Raw genomic sequence first — 27,388 nt, forward strand, 5'->3', positions numbered from 1 at the left:
TTTGTCTTTCTCTGACTTACTTCACTTAGCACAATACCTTCTAGGTCCCCATCTATGTTGTCTCAAATGGCAAGATACAATTTTTTATGGTTGAGTAATACTCCATTACATGCACACACATACATACATGCTACATCTTCAGTGGTTCATTTATCTATGGATGGGCACTTGGGTTGTTTCCATATCTTGGCTATTGTAAATAATGCTGCAGTAAACATAAGGGTGCAGATATCAAATTAATGTTTTCATTTTCTTTGGGTAAATACCCAGTAGTGGACTACTGTATTATATAATATTTCTATTTTTAATTTTTTGGGGAACCTCCATACTGTTTTCCACAGTGGCTATACTCATTTATATTTCCACCAACAATGAGTGAAGATTCCCTTTTCTCTACATCCTTTCCAACACTTGGTATTTCTTGTCTTTTTGATAATAGCCGTTCTGACAGGTTTAAGGTGGTATCTCATTGTGATTGGCATTTCCCTAATGACTGAACATATTTTTTTTTAAAGATTTTATCTATTTGACAGAGAGAGAGAGAGAGAGAGAGAGAGATCACAAGTAGGCAGAGCAGCAGCAGGCAGAGAGAGAGGCGGGGAAGCAGGCTCCCTGCCGAGCGAGCGGGGAGTCTGATGCAGGGCTTGATCCCAGGACCCTGAGACCATGACCCGGGCCAAAGGCAGAGGCTTAACCAACTGAGCCACCCAGGTACCCCTGAACATCTTTTTTTTTTTTTTTTTTAAAGATTTTATTTATTTATTTGTCAGAGAGAGAGAGGGAGAGAGAGCAAGCACAGGCAGACAGAATGGCAGGCAGAGGCAGAGGGAGAAGCAGGCTTCCTGCTGAGCAAGGAGCCCGATGTGGGACTCGATCCCAGGACGCTGGGATCATGACCTGAGCCGAAGGCAGCTGCTTAACCAACTGAGCCGCCCAGGCGTCCCAGCCCCTGAACATCTTTTTATGTGTCGTCCATTTGTATGTCTTCTTTGGAAAAATGTCCATTCAGGTCTTCTCATTTTTTAATCAGATTACTTGAGGGGTTTTTTTGGCCTTGAGTTATTAGATGTTCTTTTTATATTTTGGATATTAGCCCCTTCTCAGTTAATATATTTGCAAGTATCTTTTTCCATTCTGTAGGTTGCCTTTTCATTTTGTTGATGCTTTTCTTTGTTGTGTAAAAGCCTTTTATTTTGGTGTAGTTCCAATAGTTTAATTTTGCTTTTGTTTCCCTTGCCTGGGGGACATATCTAGAAAAATGTTGCTAAGCCTGATGTCACCGAAATTGCTAGCTATGTTTTCTTCAAGGAGTTTTGTATTTTCAGGTTTTAGATTTATGTCTTCAATCCATTTTGAGTTTATTTTTGTGTATGGTGTAAGAAAGTGGTCCATTTTCGTTGTTTAGCATGTAGCTTGTTTGGTTTTCCCACCATCATTTATTAAAAAGACTCCTTTCCCCATTGTATACTCTTACCTCCTTTGTCATAGATTAATTGACTAAGTGTGGCTTTATTTCTGTGCCTTCTATTTTGTTTCTTTGATCTATGTGTCTGTTTTTGTGCCAGTAGCATAGTGTTAATTATTACAGCTTTATAGTATGTCCTGATATCTGGGATTGTGGTACCTCCAGGTTTGTTCTTTCTCAAGATTGCTTTGGCTTGTCAAAGTGTTCTGTGTTTCCATATAGATTTTAGTATTATTTGTTCTAGTTCTGTGAAAAACGCTCTTGGTGTTTCAATAGGGGTTACAGTGAATGTATAGATTTCTTTGGGTATTATGGATATTTAAAAATATTAATTATTCTAATCCATGAGCACAAAGTATCCTTCCATTTGTGTCTCTTCAGTTTCTTTCATTGGTGTTTTATAGTTTTCAGAATACAGGTCTTTCACATTCTTGGTTAAGTTTATTTGTAGGAATTTTTATCCTCTTTGGTGATATTGTAAATGGAATTGTTTTAATTTCTGTTCCTACTATTTCATTATTAATGTGTAGAAATGCAACATTTCTGTATATAATTTTATATCCTGCAACTTACTGAGTTCATTGATCAGTTCTAATAATTTTTTGGTGGAGGCTTTAGGGATTTTTCTATATAGTATCACATCAACTGCAAATAGGTTTACTTGTTCTCTACAACTTTCTGCCCCCCCCTTTTTTTTCTTTTTCTTGTCTGATTACTCTGACTAGGACTTCCAGATCTATGTTGAACAAAAGCGGTGAGTGTGGACATCCTTGTCTTCTTCCTGATCTTAGAGGAAAAGTTCTCACTTTTTCATCATTGAGTATGCTGTTAGCTGTGGGTTTTTATATGTGGGTTTTATTGTGTTATGGTATGTTCTCTCTCATCCTACTTCGTTGGGAGTTTTTATCGTGAGTGGTTGTGGTACTCTGTCAAGTGCTTTTTCTGCAACTGTTGAGATAATCATAAGGTTTTTTATCCTTTCTCTTGATTAGTTGATGTCTCATTGATTTGTGAGTATTGTACCACCTTTGCATCCCTGGAATAAATCCTACTTGATCACAGTGAATGATTCTTTTAATGTAATAATGAATTGGTGTGCTCATATTTTTTTGAAGATTTTTCATTTCTTTTCATCAGGGATATTTCTCTGTAATTTTCTTTTATTCTAGTATCTTTGTCTGGTTTTGGTATCAGGGTAGTGCTGGTCTCATAGAATGATTAGGGCATTTTTCCTTCCTATTTTTTGGAATTCTTTGTTCAGGATAGGTATTAACTCTTTAAATAATTGGTAGAATTCACCTGTGAAGCTATGTGGACCTAGACTTTTGCTTTTTGTAAGTTTCTTGATTACTGATTCAGTTTTATCTATTACAGTAATCATTCTGTTCAAATATTCTATTTCTTCCTGATTCAGTTTTAGAAAATTATATGTTTCTAGGAATTTAGCCATCTCTTCTAGGTTGTCCATTTTCATGCTGCATAGTTTTTGGTAGTAGTCTCTCTCTCTTTTTTTTAAAGATTTTATTTATTTATTTGACACAGAGAGATCACAAGTAGACAGAGAGACAGGCAGAGAGAGAGAGGAAGCAGGCTCCCCGCTGAGCAGAGAGCCCGATGTGAGGCTCGATCCCAGGAACCTGGGATCATGATCTGGGCTGAAGGCAGAGGTTTTAACCCACTGAGCCACCCAGGCGCCCTTTGGTAGTAGTCTGTTACAGTCTTTGTGTTTTTGTGGTGTCAGTTTGTTACTTCTCTTTCATTTCTGATTTATTTGAGCTCTCTTTTTTTCTTGATGAATCTGGCTAATGATTTATCAATTTTATCTTTTTTAAGAACCAGCTCCTCGTTTTATTGATCATTTTTTTTTATTGATCATTTTTTATTGTATTTGTAGTCTCTATGTCATTTCTTTTTCCTGTAGTCTTTACTATTTCCTTCTTTCTACTAGTTTTGGGCCTTGTTTTTTCTAGCTTCCTTAGGAGTAAGGTTAGATTGTTTATCTGACATTTTTCTCATTTCTTGAGGAAGGCCTGTATTGCTATAAATTTCGCTCGTAGAAGTGTTTTTGCTGCATCCCAAAGATTTTGGATCAGCATATTTTCATTTTCATATGTCTCTATGTATTTTTTGATTTCCCATTTGATTTCTTGGTTGACCCATTTTTTTAGTACCATGTTGTTTTAGCCTATATGTATTTGTGTTTTTCTGGAATTTTTTCTTGTAATTGATTTGTAGTTTCATACTGTTTTGGTTGGAAAAGATGGTTGATGTGTTTTCAGTTTTCATTGAGACTTGTTTTGTGACCTTACATGATCTATTCTGGAGAATGTTCCATGTGCACTTGAGAATGTGTATTCTGTTTTGGGATGGAATGTTCTGTGTATATCTGTTAGGTCCATCTGGTCTAATGTGCTGCCTAAAGCCATTCTTTCCTTTTCATTTTCTGACTGAATGATCTATCTGTTGATGTAAGTGGGGTGTTAAAGTTCACTACTATTATTACTGTCTGTTTCTCCCTTTCTGTCTGTTAATAATTGGTTTACGAATTTTGGTTCTTCTATGCTGGGTGCATAGATATGTACAACTTTTATATCCTCTTACTGCATTGTTTCCTTTATAATTATGTAGGGCTTTTCTTTGTCTCTTGCTACAGTTTTCATTTAAAGTCTATTTTGTCTGCTACAGGTATTGCTACCCTGGCTCTTGTACATAATAAGTTTTTGTTTGTTTGTTTTGTTTTGTTTTGTTTTTTTCATAGGCTCCACACCCAGTGTGGAGCACAACACGGGGCCTGAAACCATGGCCTGAGATCAAGACCTGAGCTGAAATGAGAAGGTCAGAGCCTTAACCTACTGAGCCACCCAAGTCCCCCATACCCTGGCTTTTTTTGTTTGTTTGTTTATTTTCTCACTTGATTTGTATGATAAATGCTTTTCCATCCCTTTACTTTCAGTCCACATGTGTCTTTAGTTCTGAAGTGAGTGTCTTGTAGACTGCATATAGATGGATCCTGTTTTTTTAATTCATTGACCTGGTATCTGTTTTTTTTTTTAATTAAGTAGGCCCCACACCCAACATGAGGTTTGAACTCATGACCCTGAGATCAGGAGTTGCATGCTGTGCAGACTGAGCCATCCAGGTGCCCCTTACCTTGTATCTTTTTATTGGTGCTTTAGTCCATTTGCATTTAAAGTAATTATTGATAGGTATGTACTTATTTCTGCTTTCTTCTTTATGCATATTTATATATATTCACTGGCATTTATGATCAGGTATTTTTCTTTTTTTGTATTTTTGAGTGATAGGTGATTGACTTTGTGAGTTGGGTTATGGGGAGGGCTTCCCAGTCTTTAGTGAGCAGTTGTAATTCTTTCTTTTTCTTTTTTTAATTTTATTTTTTAATTATTTTTTAAGATTTTATTTATTTACCTGACAAAGATCACAAGTAGGCAGAGAGGCAGGCAGAGATAGAGGGGGGAAGCAGGCTCCCCACTGAACAGAGAGCCCAATGTGGGGCTCGATCCCAGAACCCTGAGATCATGACCTGAGCTGAAGGCAGAGACTTAACCCACTGAGCCACCCAGGGGCACCTCTTTTTTTTTTTTTAAGATTTTATTTATTTATTTGACAGGGATAGCAAGTAGAGAGGCAGGCAGAGAGAGAGAGAAGGAGAAGCAGGCTCCCTGCCGAGCAGAGAACCAGATGTGGGGCTCGATCCCAGGACCCTGAGATCATGACCTGAGCTGAAGGCAGAGGCCCAACCCACTGAGCCACCCCGGCACACTGAGCAGTTGTAATTCTATTGAGAAGGCATATCAAGTGACAAAGAACCATATACCCTCTTTGCTGTTGGGCTTTGCCGTAAGGGTGTGGTGCTCATTTGGGGTGTGGAAATCTAAAAAATTCCTTTACCAGAGAATAACTTAGACATGGTATGGAGTCATTTAAATTTTAAGACCTCTATGGCTCTTAAGGAACCTGAAACCCATTAAATTTTAATGGCTAGTATAAATGGGAAGCTACCGGGACCCCTGATGGTTTGCCAGGGCTGCAATTAAAGTTCTTCTTGCTAGTTTTCTGGGAAGACAAAACCTCAGAAAATCTTTCCCCTAACCCTAACCCTCTGCTGTTGATAGATCTCCCTTAGGTACTAAAAGTGACTTAGTGGGAAGGGGAGCAAGGTGACTGATTTACTCAGGTGAACTTCCTGTTAGTGTTGATGGAACATCAACCTTATTTACTGAAATTTCAGGTAGTAAAGGTGTACAAACAAATGCTTTCTGTTTCATGACCTTGTATTTATTTGCTGTATAACTTGCTTATGCTCTTTTCTTTAAACCTTTCATAGTTGAAATCTTACATGTTTGGTCTTTCATTTTTTTTAGGATAGTGTCTGCAGCCTTTTCTCAAGTTTTTCACCGTGAACTGTTGTGTGTCAAACTGGACAAGTTATCTTAGTTGAAGCTTCATCATTTTGAAAAATTGGAGGTAAGGAGTATATATATATATATATATATATATATATATGTCTTTATTTCTGTAGTTATTAGAGCAAAAACCTTTTTTTGAAATCTAATCTGTATTGCTCTTAGCATCGTTGTTTATCTTACCCCTCACTCCCATCCTTTTTGTTCATTGAAGAGCAAGGATGAAAAAATAAAAGATGTCTAGGTAACCTCAGGTGTCCAGGCCCTAATTCAGGACCTTGAGGAGGTATATGTACATCTCATCTTTTTTTTTTTTTTTATTAGAAACCTCACCAGCTGACGGGAAGGGTAACTTAGAATTTGATTTTGAATTAAAGGGGCAAATCCCGCCCAGGTTCCAGACACCCAGTGATTGTGGCTGGAGCTGGGAAAGCTTTGAAGCCCTGCCCTCAGGAGTAACTGAGTGTGGTGTGTGTGTATGCTGACCTTCCAATTCTCTAGTTTTTATTGTAATTTTTCTTAGAGGTCCATGTTTAGTAACCGAGTTGTAGAGATGATAAATCTAGTATTAAAACAAATATGGGTATAATTTTTTAAATGGTATTGTAGTATCCTTTTTGCTTTGAGCCATTGATAGATCTGTTTTAAGACTGTATAATAATATCACCTTTGATTTCTATCTAGTTTGTTTTTCCACCTTACACAAACGTTCCCACTCTTTTTTTAAAAAAAGATTTTATTTATTTATTTATTTGACAGACAGAGATCCCAAGTAGGCAGAGAGGCAGGCAGAGAGAGAGGAGGAAGCAGTCTCCCTGCTGAGCAGAGAGCCTAATTCAGGACTCGATCCCAGGACCCTGAGATCATGACCTGAGACGAAGGCAGAGGCTTTAACCCACTGAGCCACCCAGGTGCCCCACATTCCCACTCTTTTAAAACATCTGTTTCCTGGGACACCTGGGTGGCTCAGTCACTAAGCGTCTGCCTTCTGTGCAGGTCATGATCCCAGAGTTCTGGGATCGAGCCCTACATCGGGCTCCCTGCTGGGTGAGAAGCCTGCTTCTCCCACTTCTACTCCCCCTGCTTGTGTTCCCTCTCTCACTGTCTTCCTCTGTCAAATAAATAATTAACACCTTTAAAAAAATAAAACATCTGTTTCCTAGTATAATAACATGTATGGCGTGTGTTGTGAATTGAACACTGGACAAGATTTATGAGGCCTGTTTTATAAACTTAGCTTTTTTAGCAAATTTAAAAATCCCTGCGGCCTTTAGTTACCTCCTTGTGTAAAACAAGGGGATTGTACTGAGTTGGATTCAGAGTTTCTCAACCTTGGCACTATTGATATTTGGGACCAGATAATTCTTTGTTGTCCGGGCCTGTCCTGTGCCTGTAGGATGTTGAGCAGTGTCTTTGGCCTCTGTCTACCAAATGCCAGTAGCATCCCTCTCCAGTATGACGACTAAAATTGTCTCCAAACATTTCCAAATGTGCCTTTTTGGGCAAAATCATCCCCATTTGGGAGCCACTTGGTTACATGATGTGTAGAGTTCCTTCTAATGTTCTATTTCTGTTGTTCTTATTTCAAAGAACCCTATTCTTTGCAACTTAGCTTAAATGTCATCTCTTCAATGACGCTTTCATTCATACTCTTTTTCCTTGTCTTACTTTAATTGTTTCTGTATCTGACAGCTTATTATAGGACTTAATCCCACTCTACTGTAACTGCCAGTGTGTTTCTCTGAGGGGGCATGGGTCTTGTCTACCTCTAAGCTGTGTGCTCAGATTTTGTTGAATGAACAGTGGGTTTGGGAGGATTGTCAGATTTGTCATTGTTAAATAAATGATTATAAGTGGTACTTTGTTCATCTTTCATACCTTTCCAGTAGGAAATACCCATGGTTTGTGATCTTGAATTTCTGGGCTTAGGACACTGATTACTTAAAAAAAAAAACTTTTTAGAAGGTAGGAACCTCTGGTAGTATGTGAGGGAGCCACATAAAACACTTTGAGGCTGCATTTGAGAAAGATACAGTCACAGAAAAATTCATAACATAAAGAGTTTTTTCGGCTTTTATGTCCAGATGTTCCTCAACTCCATTTGGTTAATTAGAAAGCTACCCATCTATTAAGATGAAAGTAAAATGGAAAGGTAGTAAATATTCTTTATTACATAACCTATAATACCTCATTCTAAGTCAGTATTTCTTATAACAACCCACAGTAAAAAAAACAAAACAAAACAAACCCCAAAAAACACATTTAAATCATGATTTAATACATATCTATACCTCAAATAAGTTTTTTTGAGTAACTGTTTATCATTACTACGTATAAAGCACTCTGATGCTTTCTATGATACTTCTTTTCTTTTTCTAAAATGCTTGTCATCACCCAATAAATTTATTATACAATTCACTAATAGGCCACAACTTACCATTTGAAAAACACTGTTCTAAGTAATCTCTTTAATAAAATGTAGAGATGATCTGCCTTTAGCATGTGTTACCCATCAATTGTCATGTCTTTCTTTTTAAATAATGCCATTTAAGAATTGAGCTAATAAAGGCCTTGGAGTGGGGAGGGACGGCAGGCCAAGAGAGCGGCACCCGGGTCCTGTGCTGAACGTGAGCCTGCCGGACGGGAGGCAGCCCAACCACAGCCTCAACCTTAGACCTGCCAGCATGGCTGGCTGGACCATGTGGACTGAGACCCAGAGCTGGGATAAGGATGACTTCAAGAAAGTGATGGCAAGCATCAGGAAAGTCTGGAGATGGGAGAAGTCCTGAGTGACTGTGGGCGACATTTCCCTTCATATCTTCAAGTGGGTGCTAGTAGTGGACTCCAAGGAGGAAGAGTGACAGAGGGCAGGTGGGGGTGAAGAGGAATCCTAAGGCCTAGGGTGGGAAGGTGGGGGCACCAGTCCCCAGGGGCGGGGTTGCCCTTTCATCCTGTTGGATTTCCGTGAGAACCATAATCAGTTTCCATTTGGAAGGCTCCCTGCAAAAGGGCACTGATCCCAGCCCTGGGGGCATCTGCCAGTCCAGCTGCCCTTTGTCACCTCCCAGACTACCAGAAGGGGTCCCAGAGGGTGCTTGGCCCCCATGGCTGGTCTAAAGAGAGCCATCCCGGGAGCATTACTGCAGGCAGCACTGACGAACCCCAGTGCTGACCAAGGAGGATTCTGTTTCAGAACTGCTGGAGGCCGAGGCCTTTGGAGTTAACCCTACCTTTGAGCTAGTGCCGCCTGTCCCCAAGGCAGCCCAGGGAAACACGGAGCACTCAGGGTACCCTCTCCCCCTATTCAAGCACTACTGCACAAATGCCCCTGACCTCTGAGAAGCCGGCCTGCCTGTCCCATCGCCTGAGGAGCTCTTCTGGCCTTTTACAAATAAAGACCCTTTTGTTGGGGGGAAAAAAAACCGACCTTGAAACACCTTGATTTCCAATTAATGTAAAATCCCGTATTTTGTCATTTTTACTAAGTATTTAGTGTGCACAAGGTACTGTTGGTTTTTGTTCTCAAGATTTACAATGATAATACCTAGAGGACAATAAAAAGTTAAAAAACATTATTTCAAGTGCTCTTAGTGGTAATAAATGCACAACTTTTTGGACATTTAGGAGGGGGAAAAAGCTGTGGTGATTTAGGTCACTGGAAGAAAGTTGACATGAATGTGGGGTGGATTTTGCATTGTCATATCAGAGATTTGAAAAAGCTATTACATATGGTAGAAAACAGCATTCGTGTAGGTGCCCAGGACTTTTGCTCATTTTGGGGGTAATGTTAAAGATAAAGTAATTAAGAAATTAAAAAATTTGGTAAAAATATGGTAGTGTGTGTGTGTGTGTATACACAGTATAAAGCGTATATGAATATATACAGCATAAACAGGGTGTGTTAACTCTCCTGTGGTAATAAAATGAGGTTCAGTCAGGAGACTTATATCTCTCTGGTCCCTCTGATCTAAGGCATTATTTGCCCCCAAATGATAAAGTTAACATTGTAGTATAGGATTACTGGGATGAAGATATGGCAACCCCCCCCCACTTTATCCACAGGGAATTATGTTTGAAGACACCCAGTGGATCCCCTAAACTGCAGATAGTACCAAACCCTATATATACTGTGGGTTTTTTTTCCTAAAAGATTTTATATATTTATTTGACAGAGACAGTGATAGAGGGAACGCAAACAGTGGGGAGCTAGAGAGGGAGAAGCAGGCTTCCCACTGAGCAGGGAGCTAGCTCTACAGGAGGCTTGATCCCACCACGGCTGGGATCATGACCTGAGCTGAAGGCAGCCACTTAATGACTGAGCCACCCAGCTGCCTCTACTGTGTTTTTTTTTCTGTATGTATATAGATACCTGTGGTAAAGTTTGTATATTAGGGACAGAAAAAGATTAATAATAATAAAATAGAACATTTATGACCGTATACCATAATGAAATTATGTGAATGTGGTGTCTCTCTTAAAATTGCTTTTTTTTTTTTGTACTCACCCTTCTTATGAGATGATAAAATGCCTACATGATGCACAGTGAGATGAATGGCGTAGGCACTGTGACGTAGTGTTAGGCCAGTCTTGACCTTCTGCTGATACGTTGGCAGGTGGGTCATCTGCTGCTGGACTGCAGTTGAGCATGGGCAACTGAAGTTGTAGGAGGCAAAATGACATTTAAGAGGGGACTCATGTAGTTTCTGAGTCATGGTAAGAGAAAGCTCATTTGTCAAAATAAGCCAGTAAGGCCGCTGGTCCTTATATAAATTGCTCTTCATAGAACAGAAATGGGTTATATTATAGTCAGCATTTTTTAAAAAGGCATTTATTCTTTTGGCCGTGCAGTTTAAAGTTCTGTACATGCTGTGGGGCCAGCACTTCATCCTTTCTTCTATAAATAGCTGAGGCCTCGGGATGTTACATCACAACCACGTGTGCTGCAAAAGCATTAAGAAAACAAATGATTATGTATTTTCCTCTTTGGACTGCCTTTGCCGTATCCCATAGGCTTTGGACCGATGTATTTTCGTTCTCATTGGTTTTTCATTGGTTTCCATGAATTGTTGTTCTTTGGTTTCGTGGTTGACCCAAACATTCTTGGGCAGGATGGTCTTTAGCTTCCAAGTGTATGAATTTCTTCCAAACTTTTTCTTGTGGTTGAGTTCCAGTTTCAAAGCATTGTGGTCTGAGAATATGCAGGGAATAATCTTAATCTTTTGTTACCTGTTGAGCCCTGATTTTGTGACCCAAATGCCCAGGGAGAAAGGTCCATGTGCACTCGAAAAGAGTGAGTATTCTGGTTTTTAGGGTGGAATGTTCTGTGTATATCTATGAGGTCCATCTGGTCCAGTGTGTCATTCAAAGCCCTTGTTTCTTTGTTGATCTTCTGCTTAGATGATCTGTCTATTGCTGAGAGTGAAGTCTATATATACAATGGAATCTTACTCAGCATCAGAAAGGATGAATATACCCAGGTTTTGTATCAACATGGACAGGACTAGAGGAGATTATGCTGAGTGAAATAAGTCAAGCAAAGAAAGTAAATTATATGGTTTCACTTATTTGGGAACATAAGGATTGCATGGAGGACATTAGGAGAAGGAAGGGAAAAAGGAAGAGGGGGAAATTGGAGGGGGAGACAAACCATGAGAGACTATGGACTCTGGGAAACAAACTGAGGGTTTCAGAGGGGAGGGAGTACGGGGATGGGTTAGCCTGGTGGTGGGTATTAAGGAGGGCACGGATTGCATGGAACACTGGGTGTTAAACACAGAAAGTGAATTATGGAACACTGGATCAAAATCTAATGATGTACTATGGTGAATAACATAACAGTAATACAAAAAAATAAATTTCCTGAATGAATGACGATCTAATCTGGCTCAGAAAAAAAAAAAGTTACTTAAAAGTAAAACCTGCTTATTATACTTTAAAAAAAAAGTGGGTTATTTTTTAGTTTTTCTTTGCTGTTGCTCTCTCCTTGGGATAATGTAGAATTTAATTACTGTAGAAAATATTTGTGACCTAAAAGAAAGGAAGATGATTCAGCTTGTGATGCTACTTGGGAAATAGCCACCTGCCCTAAAAGTGTGGTCTAGCATTCTGTGTGCTATTACTTAAAAGCACCAGACGTCTGAGTTTTTGTCAGGTTTCCATACTGAGTTAGGAAAACTCAGCAAAAAGATAAAAAAAAAAGATAATTAACTCCTCATTTTGTCACATTTCTAGACTACTGAAAAGAAGGTGCTTTTAGAGCCGAAGATGTGAATAAGACTCCTGTGCTGGAGATTCTAGATCATCTTGAGGTAATTTTTTTTTAAAATTAGATCAATTATTTTGTACAGTTTTAATTTTATAGAAAAATTGAGAGGATGATACAGAGTTCCCATATGCCCAGCACTCAATTTTTTTATTATTAATAGATGACCTTGATATGGTATATTTGTTACAGTTAATTAACCAATATTGAAACACTGTTATTAACTAAAGTCCATAGTTCACTCACTTTTCCTTACTTTTTTAACTAATGTACTTTTTCTCTTTCAGGATCCCACTGGGATAATGTTTAGTTGTCATGTCTTCTTAGGCTCCTCTTGCTGTGACAATTTCTTGGATTTTCATTGGTTTGATGACACTGTCAGCTGTGAGGAGAACTGATCAGGTATTTTGTAGAATGTCCCTCAACTGGGATTTGTCCCATGTTTTTTCATTGTTAGACTTGTGTTCTGCGTTTTGGGGAGGAAGACCACAGAGGTAAAGTGCCATTCCTATAGTCTTGTCACAAGAGTACATACTGTCAACATGATTTATCACTGTTAATGTTGGTTTGGTCACCTGGCTGAGGTTTATGTTCACTTTCTCCCTTCTCCACTCAAATGTTAGTTTTTAAAAAATTTTCTTTTGTAGTGTGTTGTTTTGGAATAAAGGCATTGTGTAGTTACCACTTAAGTAGTGGGAAGTTATACTCCATCTCCTTTAGGGTGTTCTACATAAATTATTGGGAATTCTTCTGAATGGAAGATTGTCTCTTCTCCCCCATTTGCTTATTTATTTAGCCATTTCTTTGTATTATTATGTGTTCATGGATAATTATTTTATATTTTAGGTCATAATCCATTACTGCTTTATTGTGTTCCTTAAATTTTTCTAGCCCTGGCCATTGATGAGCTCTTTTGGTTAGCCCGTGTGTTACTTTAACATGCCCCCATTGTTGTGGGGTGGGGTTCCTTTTGAGCACTTCCTTACTTTTGAGCATTGTAAGATACTCCAGACTTGTCCTGTGTATCCCCTGTTTTAGTTCTAGAATCAGCCATTTCTTCTCCACAAAGCCCTGGTTCCTTTTATTAGAGAATGCTAATGCAAGGTAGGGTCATTGCTACTTTGGGGTGGTGGTGTTTCTAGGCTCTGTTAGCTGAAATCCCAGGTATACACTATTTGAGTATTTATGCATGTCTATAAATGTTTCTCTGTATCTATTTTTATATACCTATATCAATATTAAGCTAAACATGAGTTTTTACTGATGTCTCCAATGTAATTCATTAAGGCATGGATCATTCTAGCCTCCTCCGCTTGCTTATCTGTAACCTCTCCCAATAGTGAAAAACCTGGCTGTCACCGTTCACCATCCATGTACTTAATTGTTCACTCCTACTTCCATGGGAAACACTTTATCAACTAGAGTACGGTGCTTATGTATATTCCCTTTTGCCTTTACTTTAGTCTTACCAAAGTCTTTAGTCTTTCCAAAATTATGTAGGTCAACAACTCCACCCCCCCCAACCCTCTGGGATGACATTGTTTCATACGTTTGTAATACAGTTAGATTATATTGTATGGTGTCTATTCCTTCCTGGGATCCCCTGACCTACTAAATGATCTTAAATTTGCATACTTTAAGGTTTACTCTTGGGGTGCTGGGGTGGCTCAGTTGGTTAAGCGTCTGACTCTTGATTTCAGTTCAGGTCATGATCTCAGGGTGGTGAAATTGAGCCCTGCATCAGACTCTGGGCTGGGTGTGGAGCCTTCTTAAGAGTCTCTCTCTCCCTCTCCCTTGCTCCTCCCTTCCTCAAAAAGAAAAAGGGTTCACTCTTTGTGTTAAAAGTTCTATGGGTTTTGACAAGTAGATGATGTCATGTATTTACTATTAGAGGATTATATAGAATAATATCACCACCCTTAAAATTGCCGATGCTCCATCTGTGAACCTGCCCCACAAACCCCTGGTAACCACTTATCTTTTTATTGTCTCTCTAATTTTGCTTTTTCCAGAATGTTCTCGAGATATTTTTAAAGTCACTTTATAAAGGAAACCTTTGATTTCTCTAACCTAGATACTATTTTTTCCTGCCACCAACTCAGTATTCCTAAATGAACAAAATATTTCTAATAAGAATCAATGCTTTCCCATTTTTTTTTCATATGCCACTCTGTAAGGTTGTTTTACTTTATTTTTTAATATCCCACTTCTTTGGAGCACCTGGGTGGTTCATTCAGTGGAGGATGTGGCTCCTGATCTTGGGGTCATGAGTTTGAGCCCCCTGTTGGGCATAGAGCTGAATTAAAAACTAATAATTGGGCCACTTGGGTGGCTCAGTTGGTTGGGCATCCTGCTCTTGGTTTCGGCTCAGGTTGTGATCTCCTAGTTCATGGGATCGAGCCCCAGGTCAGGCCCACTGGGCTAGGGGTCTGCTTCAGGATTTTCTCTGTCTGCCCCTCCCCCTGCTGGCTTGAGCTCCCACCCTCCCCCCTTTCTTTCTCTCCAATAAATAATTTTTAAAAAAATAAGTAAAAAAAAACAAATAATAATATCCTGCTTTTTTTGTTACCATACTCAGAATGGGAGACGATACCAAGTACCTTTATTTTTATTTTTTGTTGGGGAGGTCAGTGGGGGGCGGCAGGAGTGGCACATATGATGGGTTCTGTAGAGGTGGCAGTATGCAAGCAGATACTCACTTGGGAGTGGGAGAATGGGTGCTCATTTTTTTTAAATTTTTTAAAAAAGATTTTATGTATTTATTTATTTGACAGGCAGAGATCACAAGTAGGCAGAGAGGCAGGCAGAGAGAGAGAGGAGGAAGCAGACTCCCTGCTGAGCAGAGAGCCCCATGTGGGGCTTGATCCCAGGACCCTGAGATCATGACCTGAGCCGAAGGCAGAGGCTTAACCCACTGAGCCACCCAGGCGCCCCGCTTTTTGAGTCTTTTAATATAAGTATTATATTGATCTGTAGTATATCTCTAAAATCCTGTGGGATGATTATCTTAGAAATCATTTGGAAGGCTCATTTAGGGGAAATAACAAGTATTGAATTCTTATCTCTTCCTTGTTATTTAGTTGCACCTTTATATATATGCATGAAAAGTCTTGAAATTAGAACCCTTACCTGTACCACTAATAAAAGGTCATTTGTTATGCTTCACTACTGCCCACTTCTTATTGTTGTTTACCTCAAAGAATTTACTATCCAGTACAAAAACCCCTTCTGTTTTATTATCAGGTTTTGACTGAAACTGTCTTTAAGAGTTTTGACATCATCAGGGCCTTACCATGTAGCCAGATAAGTTTGTTTCCTAGATTTGCTGCTTGTTGACCGTGTGACTACAGGCAAATTATTTACCCTCTCTGAGCCTCACATTTCCTCATTGGTAAAATGTGGATGATGATATTGCCTCTCCTGTGGGATAAGGGGGATTAAATGAGACAAAGCACTTAGCCTGGTGTCTGGTACGTACATATGGCTCAGTAAATATCATTGAAAACCAAAACTTCCAAAGCAACAAGAAAATGGGTGAAAATTCCAAAGTTTTATATGAGTATATATGTTTCTGTTCAACAGTTATTGGCTGGGCCAGATTAATCAGAAAAATGAATGATTCCCTTACTTAAAAGTCCTCTCAAGACAAGTCTTACTTTTCTTCAAATCTCAGCAGTTTTCACCTCACCAAACTTAAGGTGCTAGCCGTGGCTGTCAGCCTGAGATGCTCTTGACTTTCTAGGGGCCTCCTGGGAGTGCCTTTGGTGTTTTACAGAAGGGGCCAGGATGCTAACCGCCTTGTGATACATGGGCCAAGTATGCATGATGAAGAATTATTGTACGCCAAATTACTGTATCCGTAGCCTTTTGTGAAGACACACTAGACCTGACTGATATAGTACTGGCTTTAAACCTTTGATGGAACATAGTGCAGGTGGCGCAGACCCCTCGGTAGGCCAGTGAGTGAAGTGACCTCAGGCCTCTGTGTCTGGGATGCCCTATGAAGTGTGGAAAGTAGGCAAGCTGGAAAGTATGTGGACCTTTTGAAAGGGTGCAGCTGTGCCTCAGTTTTAACCAGTCGCCTGCTGTTGCTCTAGCTTCTGATTTTTTTCAGAGAAAAGTTGGGTATCCAGATTGTTAAATAAAATTTCTCTATTTTAAAGTGTGGCTCAGGGCACCTGGCTGGCTCAGTCAGTGGAACATGCGACTCCTGATCTCCAGGTTGTGTGATTTCGAGCCTCACTTTGGGTATAGAGATGACTTAAAGAAGTAAAGAATCTTCCAAAAAAAATAATGTGGCTCAGCTTTTTTCTTTAACATTATTGAGGTCAAAGCAAACAGATCAGGGGGCTGGATTTGTCCTACAGACCATTGGTTTGTAATCTCTGCTATAATTATTTTAGGAAGTGAGCTAAAATGTGATAGAAGGGAACACTCAGGCCCATAACTGCACTACCCTGAATATTTGCTGATCTCTGAGAAGGCTGTGGAAATAAATCACCGGGCGTGAGCTCATTTTCTAGAGTGTGGAGAATGGCATCATCACAGCAGAGCTTTGGGGGACATTTGTCTGTTTGGGAGGAGGAATTCTATTGGGAGAAATCCTAGTAGCTGCTTTTTGAGCCCACTGCACCTCGTGGTGCTGGCTCTCCTGAGTGGGAGTGAGGGCAGCTGCACCACCAGAAGAAGCCTCAGAGTGATTCCACTGCTAAGTGTAGCATCTGGGCCCCCTGACTCTCCATCCTGCCCTCAAAGGTTGGAAGTTGCCCACAAAGCTGACAAACAACAGAGTTCCACCCTGTAGAACGTCTTGGTTTATGTGGCTTTAGAACCCTACACAGCTCCACAGTCCACAGCTGTGGCCATCTGTGCTTTAGTGGGGGTGTTTCAAGGGTGTCCCAGGAGTTAGGCCACAACCTCACCTAGCCAGTATAGTTCAGATACTGCTTGAGTTCTCTGGTTGGTTTCACATCGTCACTCATCACTTTAAAATTGTCTAAAAAGAAGCAACCCGTTAAAATGTGAAGAAACAAAGTCTGTATCTCTTTTGCATAGTTGTTGCATACATTGATAATATCTGGGCAAGACTAGATGGTGTGTTTTGATGTGTATCATATCAAAATCTATAATGTAGGATACTATAGGACAGTGTTTCATTTTGGTTGGATTCGGTGGGATTGAATGCAGAAATGTACTGTAATACATTATTTTAAAACGTTGTTTTTTAGGTAAACAGGCTCATCTTACTGGCTAGAATAGTTTGTAAACTCTCTGTTGTTTTAACCTCTCATCAGAAAGGAAATTGTTTTTTTTTTTAAGGAAGAATTTTAACATTCTTTTAATTAGCAGGAAATTATTGAGAGTGTTATAGGTTGTGAAATACTTAATAGTAATCCATGTCAGTTCATGCTTATGTGAATGGCCATTTGTATAGGGCAGAGTGCTAACCACTGTTCAGATTACGGACATAATCCCTTAAAGAGAAATTTTCATATTTGCTGTAACAAGTAGGCCTACTATTAATCATCTTTCTAGGGATGCCTAGGTGACTCAGTCGGTTAAGCATTTGCCTTCCGCTCATGATCCCAAGATCCTGGGATTGAGCCCTGCATCGGGCTCCTTGGTCACTTGGTCAGTAGGGAGACTGCTTCTCCCTCTCACTCTGACTGCTGATCCCCCTGCTTATGCTGTATCTCTCTGTCAAATAAATAAAGTAAAAAACTCATCTTTTCAGATGGTTGCCATTTTTGTGGGTATGTAAATTGTTGTCTTTGATTATAAAGATGCTTTTTAATATTTTTTTCCAAAGACAAGTATTTATAACTCTTAAGAAAAGGACATTTTTTCCCTTTTAGCTCTGCCTTGTTTGTATCCTAAAACAGCTTGTTTATACAAGGATTCTTTGCTCCCCTCTCAGCCCGTCGCCTCCCACCCCATTTTTGGATGATAAAGTGATGGGGGTTTCTTGTCTTTTTCCCCCAAAGAAAGGCACTCATCCTCACCTTCTGGCAATGTCCTTGTTACCTACCAGTGACGTAGTGGAAAGAGCACAGCCTTTGGAGAAGGCAGACTTGGATTTGAGTCATGATTCTGCCCTATGCCCATTCTTTAGGTTGTTTTCTTACTTGTAAACTAGAGATCATCACAGCTACCTTTGAGGACACAGTTGTTCAGTAAATGGTATATGATAGCAGTAATGGTGAAATTAATGGTAACTTTGGTGTTGGTGGCACCTGAGGTTTTAAAGGTAGACAGAGCTGGCAGAGAGCTAGCAGCTTCCAAGACCTCAGAACTGGACAGAACCCAAGCTTTTGCTTGACACCTAATCCATCTTTGTTTTTGTTTACCCTTGTTGCCTTTTCTTTTTTTGTAAAAAGGCAATTATCTTTATATTTTAAAGACTTGAAATTAGGATTGAGAAATGAATAAAATAGTTCTTTGGAGCCACTAGGGAAGCTTGAGTTAAGCTTTTGGGTGCTTCAGAAGCTCTTTGTGGACAACAGTTAAGTAGCTATCAAGTATTCTGAATGTGGTTAGCCCCTCAAGTGTGAAGTATCATTTCCTGGTGGGAAGGTTGTCATCATTTCTGTAAATACAAGCAGATTTGATGACTAAGGTCATTTTTACCATTAAATTCAGTGAATTACCTTTTTCTTTTCTATTTTACCTAACAAATATTCATTTAATATCTAGTCTGTGCCAGGCCCTGTGCCTAATCAATTGAATACCCTCAAAGGAGATATTGAATTATAGAATCTAAGAGTTGTAGGGCTTAGCCTTTTAATTGAATGAAAGTCCTAAAGCCTTAGAGCTGTGCTGTCCAGTAAGGCAGCCACTGCTAACTGTAGGTGGCTGCCGACTACTTGAAATGTGGCTAGTCTGAATTGTCCTGTGCTGTTAGCATAAAATACACAATGGATTTCAAAGGTCTAGTTGGAGAGAAATACGTAAAATAGCTCATCATTTTTATATTGATCATATATTTTAAAAATATTATTTTTGATCAGATTAAATAAAATGTATTAAAATTTCACCTTTGCTTTTTCCTTCATGTGGGTACTAGGACATTTAAAAGAACTTGCAGTATATTTTTATTGGTGCTGTCTTTGACCTCCAGTGACTTGGCAGTGTTACTCATCTAGTTAGGACTCCTGTGGCTGTGCAAATTATAGATCATCTTCCTGTGAAAACGGCAGATAATGTTTGTTTTGATGAAAATGGTGGGTAATTCAAACACATTTAAAGATTTTATTTATTTGAGAGGGAGCACGTGCAGGCTAGAGGGAGAGGGAGAGAGAATCCAAAGCAGACTACTCACTGAGCACAGACGCAGGTCCTGATCTCACAACCATAAAATATGCCTGAGCCGAAACCCAGAGTCAGCTGCTTAACTGACTGAGATACCCAGGCGCCGAACAGGATTGAATTGACCCTAAGGACTAAAGTTAACACTAAGGACTTTGAAATAAGGTGCATTTTAAATTAAGCCTGGATTGTTAATCTGGTAGACTATTTTAGCTTTTCAGATTTGGGATATTTTAAGAATGGAAAACTGTAAAAACATACTCACAGATTGAGTAGCTTAAATCAGTTTTCCCTTTTTCCTAAGCATTCACAAATTGTTTTACATAGGTGGTCCCTGATCCCCCAGTATTTTACTGGGGGTGTGTTTAGGAGGTAGGGGACAAGTTTTGTGTATATCTTTTATCTTATTAGGTAGATTGGTTTGGTATAGTGAAAGTGACTTCATTATTTAACAGACATTTGACCAAGTGTGGGCTCAGGCTCTGGAAACGCAGGGGTGAACAAAGCATAGCCCCTGAATAGAACTACAACCTTTTTGTTTTTTTGTTTTGTTTTGACTTTTTATTTGGAAATAATTCCAGAAGTATAGAAGTTGTGAGAGTAAAAATTATACAAAGAGCACATCCTTTATCCATATTCACCTATTAACATTTTCCTCCATTGGCTTTATTTGTTCCCTCTCTCTGTGCATGTATGTGTGTGTGTATGTTTGTGTACATGCACACATGTACACATACATACTATGTATTTTTTCCTGAATCTTTTGAGATTAAGTTGGCATATGCTTTACCCCTAAATATTTCATTGCCTAATTTCCTAAAACTAAGTGTAGCCTCACATAAAACTAGCACAGTTATCAATTCAGTAAATTTAGTAAATTCAATAAATTAAACATAATGGAATACTTTTCATAATCTACCATCTGTCTCTCATTTTTGTTAATTGATCATTCTTTTATAACATTTTCCCCACTTAGTATAGGACCCAGTCTAGGATCAGTTATTAGACTAGTTGTTGTATACTTTGTCTCTTTTAATCTGTGATATTTTTCTTGCCTTTTTCTTTTATAACATTGACATTTTTAAGATGACATGCTCACCTTGTCTCCACCCCTCTTTTTTTTTTTTAAATAGAGCATTTATTGTTTTGGCTTTGTTTCTTTCCTCATAAGTTTCAGGTTCTGCATTCCTTCTTTTTTTTTTTTTAAGATTTTATTTATTTGAGAGAGAGAACACAAGCAGGGGGAGTAGAAGGCAGAGGGAGAGGGAGAAGCAGGCTTCCTGCCGACTAAGGAGCCTGACACGGGACTCAATCCCAGGACCCTCGGATCATGACCTGAGCTGAAGCCAGATGCTTGACCATCTGAGCCATGCAGGTGTCCCTCAGGTTCTGCATTCCTGACAGGAATACTGTAAAGTAATATGTTTTCTCAGGGTGACCTGTCTGGAGGTGTATGTTGTCCATCTTTCCCTCATTGATGTTAATTTTCATTAGCTAGTCATGATGTCGTTTGATTTATCTACTGTGTAATCCCCCCCCTTGCCACTAATAAGCTGTTCTTTGGGGGTATACTTGAAGACCATTCACACATACTACTCTTCATCCAAATCTACTCCTAGATTTGGCATCCTTGATGATTTTTTTCTTGAAGCAGTCTGTACTGTGATGTCTGCAAAATGATGTTTTTTTTTAAGGCTTTAGCACTCCTTGAATGTTTACCGGTTGGATTCTACCATACATAAAAGGCCTCCCTTCTCCATTTATGTATGTATTTAATACTGATAGCAGCTCGTGGGTTCCTGTTTTCTATAGGCCTGTAATTCATTACTGTCCTTAATTATTTTGATACTCAAATTGTCACAGATTTGGCCAGTGGGAGCCGCTTTAAGCTCCCAGGTCCTTAGCACAAGCTCCCATCATTTTTGAGTACTTCCCCTACTCGGTGGTGTAACAGCATGTTCTGGGTAGACATACAGTTCATATGAGACCTTTAGGTACCCTAGGGGCTTCATTGTCATGTGTTTGGTGCACCTGTGAGGATAAGCACAACCTGCAGTTACAGCATATGGAGGGTCCTCTAGCATGGTGTGGGTACAGGAAAGGCTTGGTGGCCAGGATTCGGGGAATGGTGTTGCCAGTGGAAGCCTCCAGAGAGGAAGTGCCATCAGTACCAATGTGTACAGGATCAGTGTGGCTTTGAGAAGCAGTGGGAGGAAGGAAGAAAAGCATCTCAGGCAGATGGATGATCATGGTATCATGCCCTAGGAGGAGGTAGCACAGGACAGCCATGCACAGGATTACACCTGGCTCTGTTCTGTTGGGGTGCAGAGTGGAGGCGACATGATCAGATCTGCATCTTAGAGCACTAATACTCTGGCTGTGATGTTGGAGGAAGGGAAGACCAGAGGTGAGAGAGCAGCAGGAAGTTGGAGCCTTAATGTTGATGACAGTATTAAAAAATGCCCTTAATAGTAACTAATGCTTTCTGACTTAGTAACGGTTGACATTTAAATTTTACTACAGCCCTACTATTATTTCCATTCTGTAGGTGAAATTTCAAAGGTGTGAGGATTGAGTATATTTCTTAGACACTAACAGATGGCAAAAATGGGGTGGAAACCATGATCACTTCCTTTCACCCTCTAGTTGGTTGTGCAAGAATGGGAAGTCAGGGATCACACCCTAGTTTCTAGTATTGTTACTGAGTGAATAGTGGTAACATTCATGGAGAGAACAGAGAGCATTTGGGGAAGGGTTGTGGTGAGGATTTCCTTTTTGAACATATTAACAATTATCTTTGGGCATATCCAGATGGTGCTCTGTAGTAGGCAGGTGGCTGTATGTGTCTGGAGTCTTGCAGAGAGCATGATGTTCAAGATACCGATTTGGGAATCCTCAGCCTTTAAATGTTACTGAATGCCTAGTAGTGGATACAATCACTGGTTGAAAGGATGCAGAATGAAAAGAGGAAGCAAATTAGGACAAAAACCAGACAGAGGTTAATGGGACAAAAGAGGTGGGAAGAAACCAGGATAGTATGTTGTCAAAGAGGCTAAAAAAAGAAGTATCAGTCAATGTTGTCAGAGGCTGCAGAGATCAAGGGGACATAGGGACCAGAAAATAAATGATCTAGATTTAGCATCAGAGAGATAAGTATTTTAGTGGAGCAGTGATAAGAGCCAGATTAAAGCAGACTAAGGAATGAATTGTAGGGAGAAGAGTACGGGGTGGACAGAAAGCCCCTATGTGTGCCAAGCATATTCCCCCACATTTCAGTTTTCCTTCATGTTCATTAGACACCTTCCGTGTTGTGGCTGGAGGTCATTAAAGCAGTCACTAATGGCTCTTTTTATCTGTGGTTAGGCAGAATCTCATAGATATGGGCTTTGTGGCCACTTGGTAGACAGAAAGAGTGTCCATAACCCTTGACAATCTTAGCTTGGAAGGAAGAGGAGAGCAAGCCAGACACCCAGTGAAAGCCAGCAGTTTGTGTGCAAAGTGAAATGCCCTGCCTATAATCAACATCGAGTTTGAGATTACATGGTGATTGTTTTTCGAGTATCTACTTAATTATAAACCAGCAAAAGTAATACTGAATTCAGTATTTTCCTTAAACATTTTTATTTCTTCATTTGTTTTTCAAAGATCCGTTCAGTTTTTTAAATTTAATTTTTTAATAATTTTTTTAAATTTTATTTTTTCATTGTTCCAAGATTCATTGTTTATGCACCACACCCAGTGTTCCATGCAATATGTGCCCTCCATAATACCCACCACCAGGCTCACCTAACCCCCCACCCTCCGCCCCTCCAAAACCCTCAGATTGTTTTTCAGAGTCCACAGTCTCTCATGCTTTGTCTCCCCCTCTGATTTACCACAATTCACTTTTCCTTTCCTTCTCCTAATGTCCTCCATGTTATTCCTTATGCCCCACATGTAAGTGAAACCATATGATAATTGACTCTCTCTGCTTGACTTATTTCACTCAGCATAATCTCCTCCAGTCCAGTCCATGTTGCTACAAAAGTTGGGTATTCATCCTTTCTGATGGAGGCACAATATTCCATTGTATGTATGCACTATATCTTCTTTATCCATTCGTCTCTTGAAGGGCATCTTAGCTCTTTCCACAGTTTGGCAATTGTAGCCATTGCTGCTATGAACATTGGGGTACAGATGGCCCTTCTTTTCTTAATTTTTTAAATCCAAGAATAGTGGACTTACAATGTCAGTTAGAGGTATACAACAGACAACAGAGTGATTCAACAATTCTGTACGTCAGGAATGCTCACTACAATAAATGTAGCTACTATTTGCATGATAGATCATTATTACAGTATATTATTGACTGTATTTCCTATGCTGTACTTTTTATCCCCATGACCTGTTTATTTTATAACTGGATGTTGGTACCTCTTAATCCTCTTCATGTTTTTCGCCCATCCCTCCTTCCTGCTGGCAGTCACTAGTTTGTTCTCTGTGTTTATGAGTCTGTTTCTGTTTTCTTGCTTGCTTGTTCATTTTGGTTTTTTTTTTTTTTTTTTTTAGATTCTACTTACAAGTGGAATCATATAGTATAGGTCTATGATTGGCTTATTTCACTTAGCATAATACCCTGTAGGTTAGTGTTGTGAATGACAAGATGTTATTATTTTTTGTGGCCTGAGTAATACTCCATTGTGTATATATACCGCATGTTTTTTACCATTCAGCTGTCAGTGGACACTTGGGATATTTCTGTAACTTGGCAATTGTAAGTAATGCTGCAGTAAAAGTGGGGGTGCATGTATCTTTTCAAATTAGAGTTTTCATTTTCTTCAGGTAAATACCCTGCAGTAGAATCACTGGATTGTATGGTAGTTCTATTTTTAATATTTTGGGGGAACCTCCATACTGTTTTCCATAGTGGCTGCCCTACTTTACATTCTCATCATTAGTGAACAAGGTTTTTTTTTTTCCTTCCACATCCTCACAACACTTATTTTTGTCTTTTTGATATTAGACATTTTGATAAGAGTGAAATGCTAATTCATTGTGATTTTGCAGTCAAATGCTCTACCACTGAGCTATACCCCCTCATTGTGATTTTGATTTTCATTCTCAGGATGAGTGATGTTGAGTGACTTCTCATGTGTCTGTTGGTCATCTGCATGTCTTTGCAAAATATGCCCATTCAGGTCTTCTGCCCATGTTTTAATTGGAATGTTTGGTATTTTGTTTTGTTTTTGGTGGTGTATGCATTCTTTATATATTTTCTCGCCTTCAATAGCGAGTGTCTTCTCCCCTTCAGTAGGTTGTCTCCTAGGTTTGTTGATGGTTTCTTTTGCCGCGTAAAAGCTTTTTAGTTTGACGTACTCCCCATAGTTTTTCTTCTGTTTCCCTAAAGGGAAATCAAGAAAAATGTTGCTAAGGCTGATGTCCAAGACATGACTGCCTATGTTTTCTTTTAGGGTTTTTATGCTTTCAGGTCTCACATTTAGGTCTTTAATCTATTTTGAATTTATTTTCATGTATAAGAAAGCAGTACAGTTTCATTTTTTTGACATGTAGCTCTCTGGATTTTTTTTTTTTTTTTAAGCACCGTTTATTAAGGAGACTGTTTTTTCCCCATTGTATATGCTTGCTTCCTTTATTGTAGATTAACTGACCGTGTAAGCCTGGGTTTTTTTTGGGGGGAATCTGTGTTCTGTTTCATTTATCTTAAGCGTCTATTTTTATACATTACTATACTATTTTGATTACTATACCTTTGTAATATAGCTTGAAATCTAGCATTGTGATATTTTCAGCTTTGTTCTTCTTTTCTGTAGAGTGCTTTGGCTGTTTGAGGTCTTTTGTGGTTTTGTACAAATTTTGGTATTATTTGTTCTAGTTCTGTGAAAAATGTTGTGGATGTTTTGATAGGGCTTGCACTGAATCTGTAGACTACTTTGGGTAGTATGGACATTTTAACAATAATCATTATACCACTCCATGAGCCTGATGTATCTTTCCATTTTTTTGTGTCATCTTCAGTTTCTTTCATTAGTGTCTTATAGTTTTTCAGAGTACAGGTCTTTAATCTCCTTGATTAAGATTATGTTACATATTTTATTCTGTTTTGATGCACTTGTAAATGGGATTCTCTCACTTTGTCGTTAGTGTATAGAAAGGCAGCAGACTTCTACATATTTTGTTTACTGAATTCATTTATTCTAACAGTTTCTTGGTGGCGTCTTTGGGGTTTTTTTCTATATAGTGTCTTGTCACCTGTGAATAGTGACCATTTTATTTCTGCCTCACCACTTGGATGCCTTTTTTTTTTTTTTTAAAGATTTTATTTATTTATTTGACAGAGAGAGATCACAAGTAGACGGAGAGGCAGGCAGAGAAAGAGAGAGAGGGAAGCAGGCTCCCTGCTGAGCAGAGAGCCCGATGTGGGACTCGATCCCAGGACCCTGAGATCATGACCTGAGCTGAAGGCAGCGGCTTAACCCACTGAGCCACCCAGGCGCCCTGGATGCCTTTTATTTCAAGTGTCTGATTGCTGCGACTAGGCCTTCTAGTATATTGAATAAAACCCATGAGAGAGGACATCCTTGTCTTGTTCCTGACCTTAGGGGAAAAACTCAACTTAATCTCCATTGAGTATACTGTTTTTCATCTAGGGCCTATATTATGTTGAGTTATCTTTCATCTGAACCCACTTTGTTGAGTGTTTTTATCATGGACGCATGTTGGATTTCATCACATTTTTTTTCTCCATCTATTGAAATGGTCATATACTTTTTATACTTTTGTTAATGTGGTACATCACGTTCATTGATTCTTAGATGTTGAACCATCCTCACATCCCTGGAATAAATCCCACTTGATTGCGGTGAATGACTTTGTCAGTGTATAGAATTTGGTTTGCTTATATTTTGTTGATGATTTTTGCCTTTTTGGTTTATCAGGGATATTACTCCGTCATTTTTTATTTTTTTAATTTTTCAAATTATTTATTTATATATTTTTAAAATATTTTCTTTTGGGGGGACACCTGGGTGGCTCAGTCTGTTAAGCGTCTGCCTTCTGCTCAGGCCATGGTCCCAGGGTCCCGGGATCGAGGCTCACATTGAGCTCCCTGCTCGGCAGGGAGCCTGCTTCTCCTTCCTCCTCTGCCAGCTGATTCCCCTGCTTGTGCTCTCTATCTTCCTGTCAAGTAAATAAATAAAAATCTTTAAAAAAATGATTTTATTTTTTTATTTGACAGAGACAGCGACGGAGGGAACACAAGCAGTGGGGAGTGGGAGAGGTTGAAGCAGGCTTCCCACTGAGCAGGGAGCCTGACGTGGGGCTCCATACCAGGACCCCCGGGATCATGACCTGAGCCAAAGGCAGACACTTAATGACTTAATGACTAAGCCAGCCCAATGCCCCACTCTGTCATTTTTTAAATTAAAATTTTAAAAAGAGATTTATTTATTTATTTGACAGAGAGAGAGAGATCACAAGTAGGCAGAGAGGCAGGCAGAGAGAGGGGGGGAAGCAGGCTCCTGGCCGAGCAGAGAGCCCGATGTGGGACTCGTTGCCAGGACCCTGGGATCATGACCTGAGCCAAAGGCAGAGACCTAACACACTGAGCCACCCAGGTGCCCCAAAGCCTGTGTATCTTGATGGATTTTCTGTGTCAGTGATCTATCCATTGATGTAAGTAGAATGTTAAAGTGTCTTAGAATTATTGTATTATTCTGTTTCTCCCCTTTTGTTTGTTAACATTTCTTTTATGTATTTAGGTGCCCTAATGTTGGATATGTATTTATAACTGTAAAATTCTCTTGGAGTGATCCTTTTATTATTACATAATGTTCTTCTTTGTCTTTTGTTTCAGTCTTTGTTTTATTTTATTATGATCTTTTAAAATATTTTATCTATTTTAAAGAGAGAGAAAGAGCCCAAGAGAGAGCA

The 27,388-nt window shown here is 39.3% G+C and overlaps 1 protein-coding gene and 1 pseudogene across 4 annotated transcripts in view; both read left to right on the plus strand.

Annotated features, from left to right (window-relative positions):
* Window positions 1-27,388, plus strand: part of TAB3 (TGF-beta activated kinase 1 (MAP3K7) binding protein 3) — a 91,907-nt gene that overhangs the window by 28,220 nt on the left and 36,299 nt on the right. For 3 of the 4 annotated variants that reach the window (XM_047715527.1, XM_047715525.1, XM_047715521.1), the window contains exons 2-4: window positions 5,851-5,953; window positions 12,124-12,200; window positions 12,442-12,556. The gene's annotated coding sequence lies outside the window, so the exon portion shown is untranslated. Of the gene's footprint in view, window positions 1-5,850; window positions 5,954-12,123; window positions 12,201-12,441; window positions 12,560-27,388 lie in introns of all 4 variants that reach the window. The other variant, XM_047715522.1, reaches the window with a different exon arrangement.
* LOC125091527 (B-cell CLL/lymphoma 7 protein family member C-like) lies at window positions 8,412-9,231 on the plus strand (annotated as a pseudogene).

This window comes from Lutra lutra, chromosome X (genome assembly GCF_902655055.1).
Source record: "Lutra lutra chromosome X, mLutLut1.2, whole genome shotgun sequence".
Lineage (NCBI taxonomy): Eukaryota > Metazoa > Chordata > Mammalia > Carnivora > Mustelidae > Lutra > Lutra lutra.